The sequence below is a fragment of the Colobus angolensis genome, unplaced genomic scaffold (assembly GCF_000951035.1).
Source record: "Colobus angolensis palliatus isolate OR3802 unplaced genomic scaffold, Cang.pa_1.0 Scaffold61, whole genome shotgun sequence".
In the NCBI taxonomy this organism is placed as follows: Eukaryota; Metazoa; Chordata; class Mammalia; order Primates; family Cercopithecidae; genus Colobus; species Colobus angolensis.
Genome location: NW_012119710.1, coordinates 3,658,784 through 3,667,830, shown reverse-complemented (window position 1 = coordinate 3,667,830; position 9,047 = coordinate 3,658,784). Strand labels below are relative to the sequence as shown.

The following is a 9,047-nucleotide window of genomic DNA, read 5'->3' as shown; positions in this document are numbered from 1 at the left end:
CACTATCAGGTTCTGAACCCAGAGAGACTTTTGCTTATTATGTAAGAAGCACACCTGTGGCTTTAGGCCTTTGGAAGAAAATAAAAGAGAAGCCTTTTGGAGCCTTTTCCAATCCGTGTACTTCCAATCCGTGTACTTTTCCTAATCCGTGTACTTCTCCCCCCCCCCGCCCCCCCCCTCGCCTTAAGGTCAGGCTACAAAATTCTGGGTTTTCCCAGCCTCTCTTGGTCATGCTTTGTGGGGGCTACACTGGAGCTTTTACGTAGACTGTTCATTTTGTTCCTCAGCCTGAATTCTCTCTCGTTTTCTTTCTCTACCATTTTTAATTCCCCTCACTGTTCTGTTAGGAAACCAAGGGTCAAATGAGGTTAAGTAATTTGCTCAATTGGGATGAAGAGTGTTGGGAGTCCATAAAACAGTCGCGGGGCTATAGACAACAAGTGTTATTGCGCTATGATTTGATCTTCAACACATTCACGAGAAACTCCAGTTCTCTAAACAACCTTAACTGCCGGCGACCCACAGAAAATGGCAGAAGCGCAGGCTCTTTTTTACCCCGTGGCTTATGATCTGGGTTTGTTTATTTATGCCTCGGACAGGAGCCGGACCTTGAGTAGGAGTTGAGCTGTTTTTCGGCGCTCGGCTGCGGGTCCTTGAACGATTGCTTGGGCGTTCCTCCTTTGATGTCTGGGGCGTTCTTGTATTCGGTGATCTTTTGCGCCGTCTTCTTGCTTGATGTCTCCTGAGCGGCGGCGGCGCCGGGTCGAGGACTGAGTTATCCGCGAGGCCCCGCGCTCAAGCCGCCTTCTCCTGCCGGTCGGTAGAACGGACCCTTTGCTTTATCCGTGCCTCCTCCTTCTTTTTCCCTGTGGCTCAGCTCGTCCGCTGGACTGCAAACCGAGCTCCCGTCTGCCTTGCAGGTAGGCCCAGGAGGAGCCTGCGAGGCCCAGCCCGGCATCCTTCCGCCGCGGGGTTGAGAAGACCTTGGCGCCGGCGGGTGGGCAGGCGGGCCGGCCGCCGTAACACTGCCAGACGAGGGGCTACCGGACTGCGTTGAGGGGCGCGGCCGGAGGGGCAGCCCGGAACCGAGGGAGAAGCCGGAAGGAGGGAGAGATGCTGGGGTTTCCCGGTGTTTTTCTTTTGGGAGGAGATGTTGGGTCTAGGGCACCCCCAGTGTGCGGGGAAAATGGCTTTCCAGGAACCGACAGAGCTTTGCGCACTTTGACCTTCCTTCCTTTATCCTCTCCCCCCATCCCGAAGTCTCCGGGTGTCATGCCTCAGTTGCACTGGGGACCCCTACTGAGTCCAGCCTTTGAAGGGACCTTTGAGTAGGTGGAGGTGTATGGAACAAGGTCTTCTGGCTCCTCTGAGCGAAGTGTCATGTTCTCGCCTTTTTTGGGTGGGGAAACTGAGGCTGATGTCTGGGACGTGACTTCCCCCCATATCCCCAACAGATCATTAAATGCACTGTAAGTCACTTTTTGTCATTTACCAGTTCCCTTCCCCCCAGTTACCAGTCAAGTTATGAAAACAGTGAGTTGTTGTTTGATCGCCTGTGGTCCCTCTTTTCCTAGGAATATAGATTGTTAGGAATATAAATCCTGTCACTAGAGGCTTCAGAAGTAAAGGAACCATGTGGTTTCTTGGCTGTTTAGCTTTTCAAAGTCTGTATCATTTTAGCTAGTGTAGCAAAGACAGTTTCTTTTTGTTTCTTGATAACCTTGTTGCCTACTTTGTTTCCTGATAACCTTGTTGTCTACATTGTTTCCTGGTTGGTTTATCCTCCTCCCAAGCCTCTTTGGAAATCTTAACAACTATGGTGTTTGTGGTTAGTCTAGTAGAGGATGGTCAAGACTTTGAAGGCAAACGCTTGTCCTGTGTGAAGGTCTGCTTTCTGGGGAGTGTCCAAAGGAAACCCAAGGAGTCTTTCTCTCTCTCTCTCTCTCTTTTTTTTTTTTTTAAGACAATCTCGCTCTGTCGCCCAAACTGGAGTGCAGTGGCGATCTTGGCTCACTGCAACCTCTGCCTCCCGGGTTCAAGCGATTCCCTTGCCTCAGTCTCTTGACTAGCTGGAACTACAGGCGCGCGCCACCACACTCGGCTAATTTTTGTATTTGTAGTAAAGTGGGGTTTCATCACGTTGGCCAGGCTGGTCTTGAACTCCTGGCCTCAAGTGATTCACCCACCTCGGCCTCTCAAAGTGCTGGAATTACAGGCATGAGCCACCGCGCCCGCCCAGTTTTGTTATATTTGATTAGTAGTTTAGTCACTTCACATACAAAAGCTAAAAAAGGCTGTATGTAGAAATCATTCAAATATTGAGATATTTAAATGAAATTCCTTTGTAGTTCTCTTTTCTTTCCCAATTTGGAAAGTTTGGGGACTAAGTCTCATTTTCATCGGATTCAGTGTCATGATCCTAATTTGTGTCACTTCTTTGTTGGGGAAAAAAAAATATCAGCCTGCCGGGTGCAGTGGCTCACACCTGTAATCCCAGCATTTTGGGAGGCCAAGGCGGGTGGATCACCTGAGGTTGGGAGTTCGAGACCAGCCTGACCAATGTGGAGAAACCTAAAAATACAAAATTAGCCGGGCGTGGTGGTGCATGCCTGTCATCCCAGCTACTCGGGAGGGTAAGGCAGGAGGATCACTTGAACCCGGGAGGCAGAAGTTGCCATGAGCGAGATCATGTCATTGCACTCCAGCCTGGGCAACAAGAGCCAAACTCCGTCTCAAAAAAAAAAAAAAAAAAAGTCTTGAGGTCATTCTGGGTTGGATATGTTTCCAAAGTATGTAGAATCAGTGAGAGGGTGTTTTTTGTTTGTTTGTTTGTTTGTTTGTTTGTTTGTTTTGAGACGAGTCTTGCTTTGTCCCCCAGGCTGGAGTGCAGTGGCACTATCTGGGCTCACTACAACCTCCTCCGCCTCCCAGGTTCAAGCAATTCTCTGCCTCAGCGTCCCGAGTAGCTGGGATTACAGGTGCCACCACCACACCTGGCTAATTTTTTGTATTTTTAGTAGAGATGGGGTTTCACCATCTTGGCCAGGCTGGTCTTGAACCCCTGACCTCGTGATCCACCTACCTTGGCCTCCCAAAGTGCTGAGATTACAGGCATGAGCCACCGCGCCCGGCCAACGAGTGATTTTAAGGGTGTAGACATTCAGTTCCTAGTCCTTGAGTGGAAACTGTACAAGGCTACATTCTCCCACTATTTTAGTATTCTTGTATAAGCTTTGGAAAGATTACTGTTCCTTTAATTTTTAGTGTGAGGTCAGCAAGATTTAAATGAAGGGCCCTTAATCATGAGCAATTTCCTAGTTACACGACCTCAGTGCTCCCAGAAAGGGATTAAGGAAGAGCCACCAGACTATCTTTATGAAGAATCTAGATTGGGGAGTTAAGCTAAGAATGTGCATTTTTGAAAAAGTTTTTATGGTAGAAGAGAATGTATATCAGATAAAAGAATGTAGAAAAGAAAGCAGCATTGTCCACTGGGAATTGGTAAGTTCTGTGTAGAATTTAAGAGTTATAAGGAATATCTCATTGTCTCCTAATGAATGCTGAATAACAAATGGAAATTGCTGTGAGTGTCTTGAAGCAATCTTAGAAATATTTTATTATGTTTCTGCAGGAAATAATTGGCAGAGGCTTAAGGTGAATTGAGGCCAAGAAATTTGGTGGTGTTGATGGGAGGTTACAGGGATAGAGCTTATCAACTTAATCAACTTATCCCATGCTTTGTGATAGAAGTTCACTCAGTTTTTTTTCTTTTTCTTTTTTTTTTGAGGCGGAGTCTCGCTCTGTCGCCCAGACTGGAGTGCAGTGGCCGGATCTCAGCTCACTGCAAGCTCCGCCTCCTGGGTTTACGCCATTCTCCTGCCTCAGCCTCCCGAGTAGCTGGGACTACAGGCGCCCGCCACCTCGCCCGGCTAGTTTTTGTATTTTTAGTAGAGACGGGGTTTCACCGTGATAGTCAGGATGGTCTCGATCTCCTGACCTCGTGATCCGCCCGTCTCGGCCTCCCAAAGTGCTGGGATTACAGGCTTGAGCCACCGCGCCCGGCCTTTTTTTTTTTTTTTAAGATGGAGTCTCGCTCTGTTGCCCAGGCTGGAGTGCAGTGGAACTCACTGCAACCTCCACTTCCCGATTCAAGCAATTCTCCGGCTTAGCCTCCCGTGTAGCTGGGATTACAGGCGCATGCCACCATGCCCGGCTAATTTTTTGTGTTTTCACTCAGCTTTTTACTTACTTGGTTAAATCTTGCATTGTTCTGTCAATGTTAGATTGGGTTCTCTTTTGACATTCCTTTAAAAACTGAACAGGTTCAGAATGTAAATGAATTCTGTCTTTTAGTAAGAAAGTTCTTGGAGATGATTGAAGATTTGAAATTCTAGAACTTGACCTGGAACAGAGTTATGTACATCGCTTGAAAAATATTAGTTATGTATATCATTAAAAAACAATTATTTTTATTAATAAAGTAGTAATTTACTTTTTTTTTTTGAGAGATGAAGTCTCCCTATGTTGCTCAGGCTGGACTCAAACTCCTGGGCTCAAGTAGCCCTCCCCAACAGCTGGAACTACAAGTGCATGTACCTGGCTTACTTTTTTTTAATTTATTTTTTTGAGATGGAGTCTTGCTCTGTCACCAGGCTGGAGGCAGTGGTGCAATCTCGACTCACTGCAACCTCCACCTCCTGGGTTCAAGAGATTCCTGTGCCTCAGCCTCCCGAGTAGCTGGGACTACAGGTGTGCACCACCACGCCCAGCTAATTTTTTGTATTTTAGTAGAAACAGGGTTTCACCATGTTGTGGCCAGGATGGTCTCGATCTCCTGACCTTGTGATCCGCCCACCTTGGCCTCCGAAATTGTTCGGATTAGAGGCGTGAGCCACCATGCCTGGCCATACATTTTTATACTGTATAATTTTCACAATATTTTCAATATGTGTTAGGAAACTTATAAAACTTTTGTTTTGATCATGTAACTTTAGGGTGCTTGTTAATATCGAATCCAAACATTATGGTTCTCAAGCATATTGGTGAATGTTGTCTGTTTAAGTTGACAGTTTCTCTCACTCTTCCAATTTATCTCACTCTTAAAGGAATAAGAAAAAATGTTTTGTTGTTAGCACAGTAAGGTGTCTTTTTCCAAGATATGCCTCAGCCTTGATAGAGTTATTTTGGAGTGGAATCCACATTTTTTGCCCAGTGGTTTGGTTTATCCCCAAAAAACTTAAGTTCCTTTAATCACAGTCATTCTTGTTTCATTCTCCAATTGTTCCTCATAAACTCAGAGAGAGCTTTCAGTGTCTTAATTTCTGTTTGTACAGAAGTGTTCTGGTACAGCCTGTCCTGTGGTTTGGGGTCATTTATATTTTATCTTTTCTAGCTCCCCCAGGTTAATATGATCAATTTTTTTTTTTTTTTGCACAGCTAAAATTAGTTACTGATGGATAAAAATTTTGTGATTAGTTATTGTCAGAATGTATTTATGTGTCCAGTACTATGTGGCAGCCTGCCAATGTAATGTAAGGAGAAAATAGATTAAGTAATTAGGAGATCTGGGTTTAAGCCCTAGGTTTACTACCTGAGAAGTCTTGTATAAATTATTTAAGGAGGCTGTAGGGAAAGTTAGTGTCCTTTATTGAGCATTTACTGTGTCATGTTCTTTACATGTGTTATTTCATTTAATACTTGTAAGAGTCCTTTATAGTAGATGTTAATTTCCTTATAGAGATACTGTTTTTTCCATTTTTTTTGCTGAAGCTCAGTGACAGTAAATAATTTAACCAAGATCACACAGTAGCTATAGTAGAGCTGAGATTGAAATCAAAGGCTTTGAATGCTTTTCTAAGTCTATATTTAAAGAATGGAAAAGTAAAACATCCATCATAATACTTTTTTTTGAGATGGATTTTCTTTTTTTTTTTTTTTTTTTTTACGGAGTCTCGCTCTGTCGCCCAGGCTGGAGTGCAGTGGCCGGATCTCAGCTCACTGCAAGCTCCGCCTCCCGGGTTTACGCCATTCTCCTGCCTCAGCCTCCCGAGTAGCTGGGACTACAGGCGCCCGCCACCTCGCCTGGCTAGTTTTTTGTATTTTTTAGTAGAGACGGGGTTTCACAGTGTTAGCCAGGATGATCTCGATCTCCTGACCTCGTGATCCGCCCGTCTCGGCCTCCCAAAGTGCTGGGATTACAGGCTTGAGCCACCGCGCCTGGCCTTGAGATGGATTTTCAGTCTTGTTGCCCAGTCTGTTGTGCAATGGTGCAATCTCAGCTCACTGCATCCTCCGTCTCCTGGGTTCAAGCAATTCTCCTGCCTCAGCCTCCCTAGTAGCTGGGACTACAGGCATTTGCCTGGCTAATTTTTGTATTTTTCTTTAGTAGAGATGGGTTTTCACCACATTACTCAGGCTGGTTTCAAACTCCTGACCTCAGGTGATCCACCTGCCTTGGCCTCCCTAAGTGCTGGGAATACAGGTGTGAGCCACCATGCCCGGCCCATCATAATACTTAGGTTGATTACGTTGAGAAAAAGTATGTGAAAATGCTTTAAAAGGATAAAGTACTCTTCAAGTGTTATCTTCTATGCTGTTTTACAACAACAATGAACAGATGTTATTTAAGTTCTTGGGCAACTTGCTACTTTCTCTTTTTTTCGAGATGGAGTCTCGCTCTGTCACCCAGCCTCCTGGAGTGCAGCAACGCTATCTCGGCTCGTTGCAACCTCAGCCTCCCAGGTTCAAGTGATTCTCCCTCCTCAGCTTCCCGAGTAGCTGGGATTACAGACACATGCCACCACGCCCAGCTAATTTTGCATATTTAGTAGAGACCTGGTTTCACCATGTTGGCCAGGCTGGTCTTGAACCCCTGACCTCAAGTGATCCACCCAACTTGGCCTCTCAAAGTGCTGTGATTACATGCATGAGCCATAGCACCCGGCCTCCTTCTTTTTCTTTTCTAACTTATTTTCTGTCTCTTCCTCTGTTCTTAGGGTTAATAATCTTCACTTCTCTACCCAAATTTTTTTTTTCTTCATTGTGTGTTGTTTTGGTACTGTGTTTATTTCTGAGGTCAGAAATATTCCCGTCAGACCTTGTGGAGCTATTTCTTGATTGTGACTGTGTGTATCAACCCTTACCTTTGCAGACGTTTGTTCATCTAGCAAATATTTATTGAAGACTCATTAGATGTTGGGATACAATGGTAGACATAGGTGTTCTTATGGAGTTTATTCCAGTGGAAAACATAGGTATTTGATAAATGTTGAAATTTAGACTGAAACAAGTATTCTGAAGGAAATAAACAAGGGCTGATAGGGGAAGAAGAAGTGAGGTGGGCCCTGGGTATTTACAGGGATTGGAGCCTTCAGTCATAGCATCCTTAATCCCCTTGAAAAGTTGGAATCATAAATCATGATTGTGTAAATTTAAGTTTCCCTGCTGCCATTTAAGCCGTCACTTAAGATTGCTACATATAATATTTGTCTGATATTTAATGTATGATAACATTGGGTTTTACATAGTCAAGGATAACTATGATTTAAATATCTAGCATGCTTGACTAATGAGTTTAATTATTTACTTTTTTTTTTGTGGCAGGGTCTCACTCTGTGGCCCAGGCTGGAGTGCAGTGGTGTAATCTTGGCTCACTGTAGCCTCCACTTCCCGGGTTCAAGTGATTCTCGTGCCTTAGCCTCCCGAGTAGCTGGGACTACAGGTGTGTTCCACCATGTCCGGCTAATTTTTGTATTTTAAGTTGAGATGGGGTTTCACCATGTTAGTCAGGCTGGTCTCGAACTCATGCCTTCAGGTGATCTGCCCGCCTCGGTCTCCCAACATGTTGGGATTACAGGCGTGAGCCACTGTGCCTGGCCTGAAGTTGTATTTCTGTAAAATGAGCTGAAACAAATTTCACATTTCATGATTTCATCACTTATTTCTGCTCTCCAGAATAGATCATAGGCATATATACCTATAGTATAATGAAGCATCTGAAATTTTGCTGAGTTGGAGAGGATTAATAAGCACATTTGACTTGCAGAGAAAATTGGAATATTTTATTCTAGGTGACCACTGAAAACAGGACAGAAAAATTTCTCTCCCCAGACTTTTGAATAGCAGCATAGTTGCACTGACTCCTGGAGTCAAGCAGCCTGGTTCAAATTTCAGCACCCCTACTTACTAGCTGTACAACTTGGGGAAGTTACTTAGTCTCTCTGTGCCTCTCCTCATCTGTAAAATGTTGTTACAGTTGTTGTAAGAACTAAATTAGTTAATGTGTATAAAGCATTTAGAACAGTGCTAGGTGCTGTATATGCCAGTTGTTAGTAACAATGTTATTATTATAACAAAATAAAGTTTTCCAAAAGAACACATGATAGTGATTCTTAGATTGAAGTTTAGATGCTTTGGTAAAACTTTAATAAGGAATAGGAAGTTAAAACAGCATATTTGTCCCTCTTTCCCCTCAGTACCCTTCAAGTTAAAGTAAAAAGATATAGGTTCAAATCCTAGCTAGGAAAACAAAGTAAAAAGGTGAATCTTTATTTTTAATTCAAAAATTATTATTTTTTTTTTGAGACAATCTTGCTCTGGTGCAGTGGCACAATCTTGGCTCACTGCAAACTCTACCTCCTGAGTTCAAGTGTTCCTTGTGCCTCAGCCTCCCGAGTAGCTGGGATTACAGGTGTGTGCCACCACACCTGACTAATTTTTGTATTTCTTTTAGTAGAGACAGGGTTTTGCCATGTTGGCCAGGCTTGTCTTGAACTCTGGCCTCAAGTGATCTGCCCACCTCGACTTCCTAAGTACTGGAATTACAGGTGTGAGCTACTGCGTCCAGCTTTAAAAATCATTATTATTTTCGGCCGGGCACAGTGGCTCATGCCTGTAATCCCAGCACTTTGGGAGGCCGAGGTGAATGGATCATCCGAGGTTGGGAGTTCAAGACCAGCCTGACCAATGTGGAGAAACCCCGTCTCTACTAAAAATACAAATTAGCTGGGTGTGGTGGTGCATACCTGTAATCCCAGCTACTTGGGAGG

At 44.3% G+C, this 9,047-nt stretch overlaps 1 protein-coding gene across 1 annotated transcript in view; it reads left to right on the top strand.

Moving 5' to 3' along the window:
* The first annotated feature begins 674 nt into the window (after positions 1–674).
* The window catches only part of AMBRA1 (autophagy/beclin-1 regulator 1), a 203,115-nt gene continuing 194,742 nt past the window's right edge, over positions 675–9,047 (top strand). The window contains exon 1 of the mRNA XM_011963313.1: positions 675–920. The gene's annotated coding sequence lies outside the window, so the exon portion shown is untranslated. The remainder of the gene's footprint in view (positions 921–9,047) is intronic.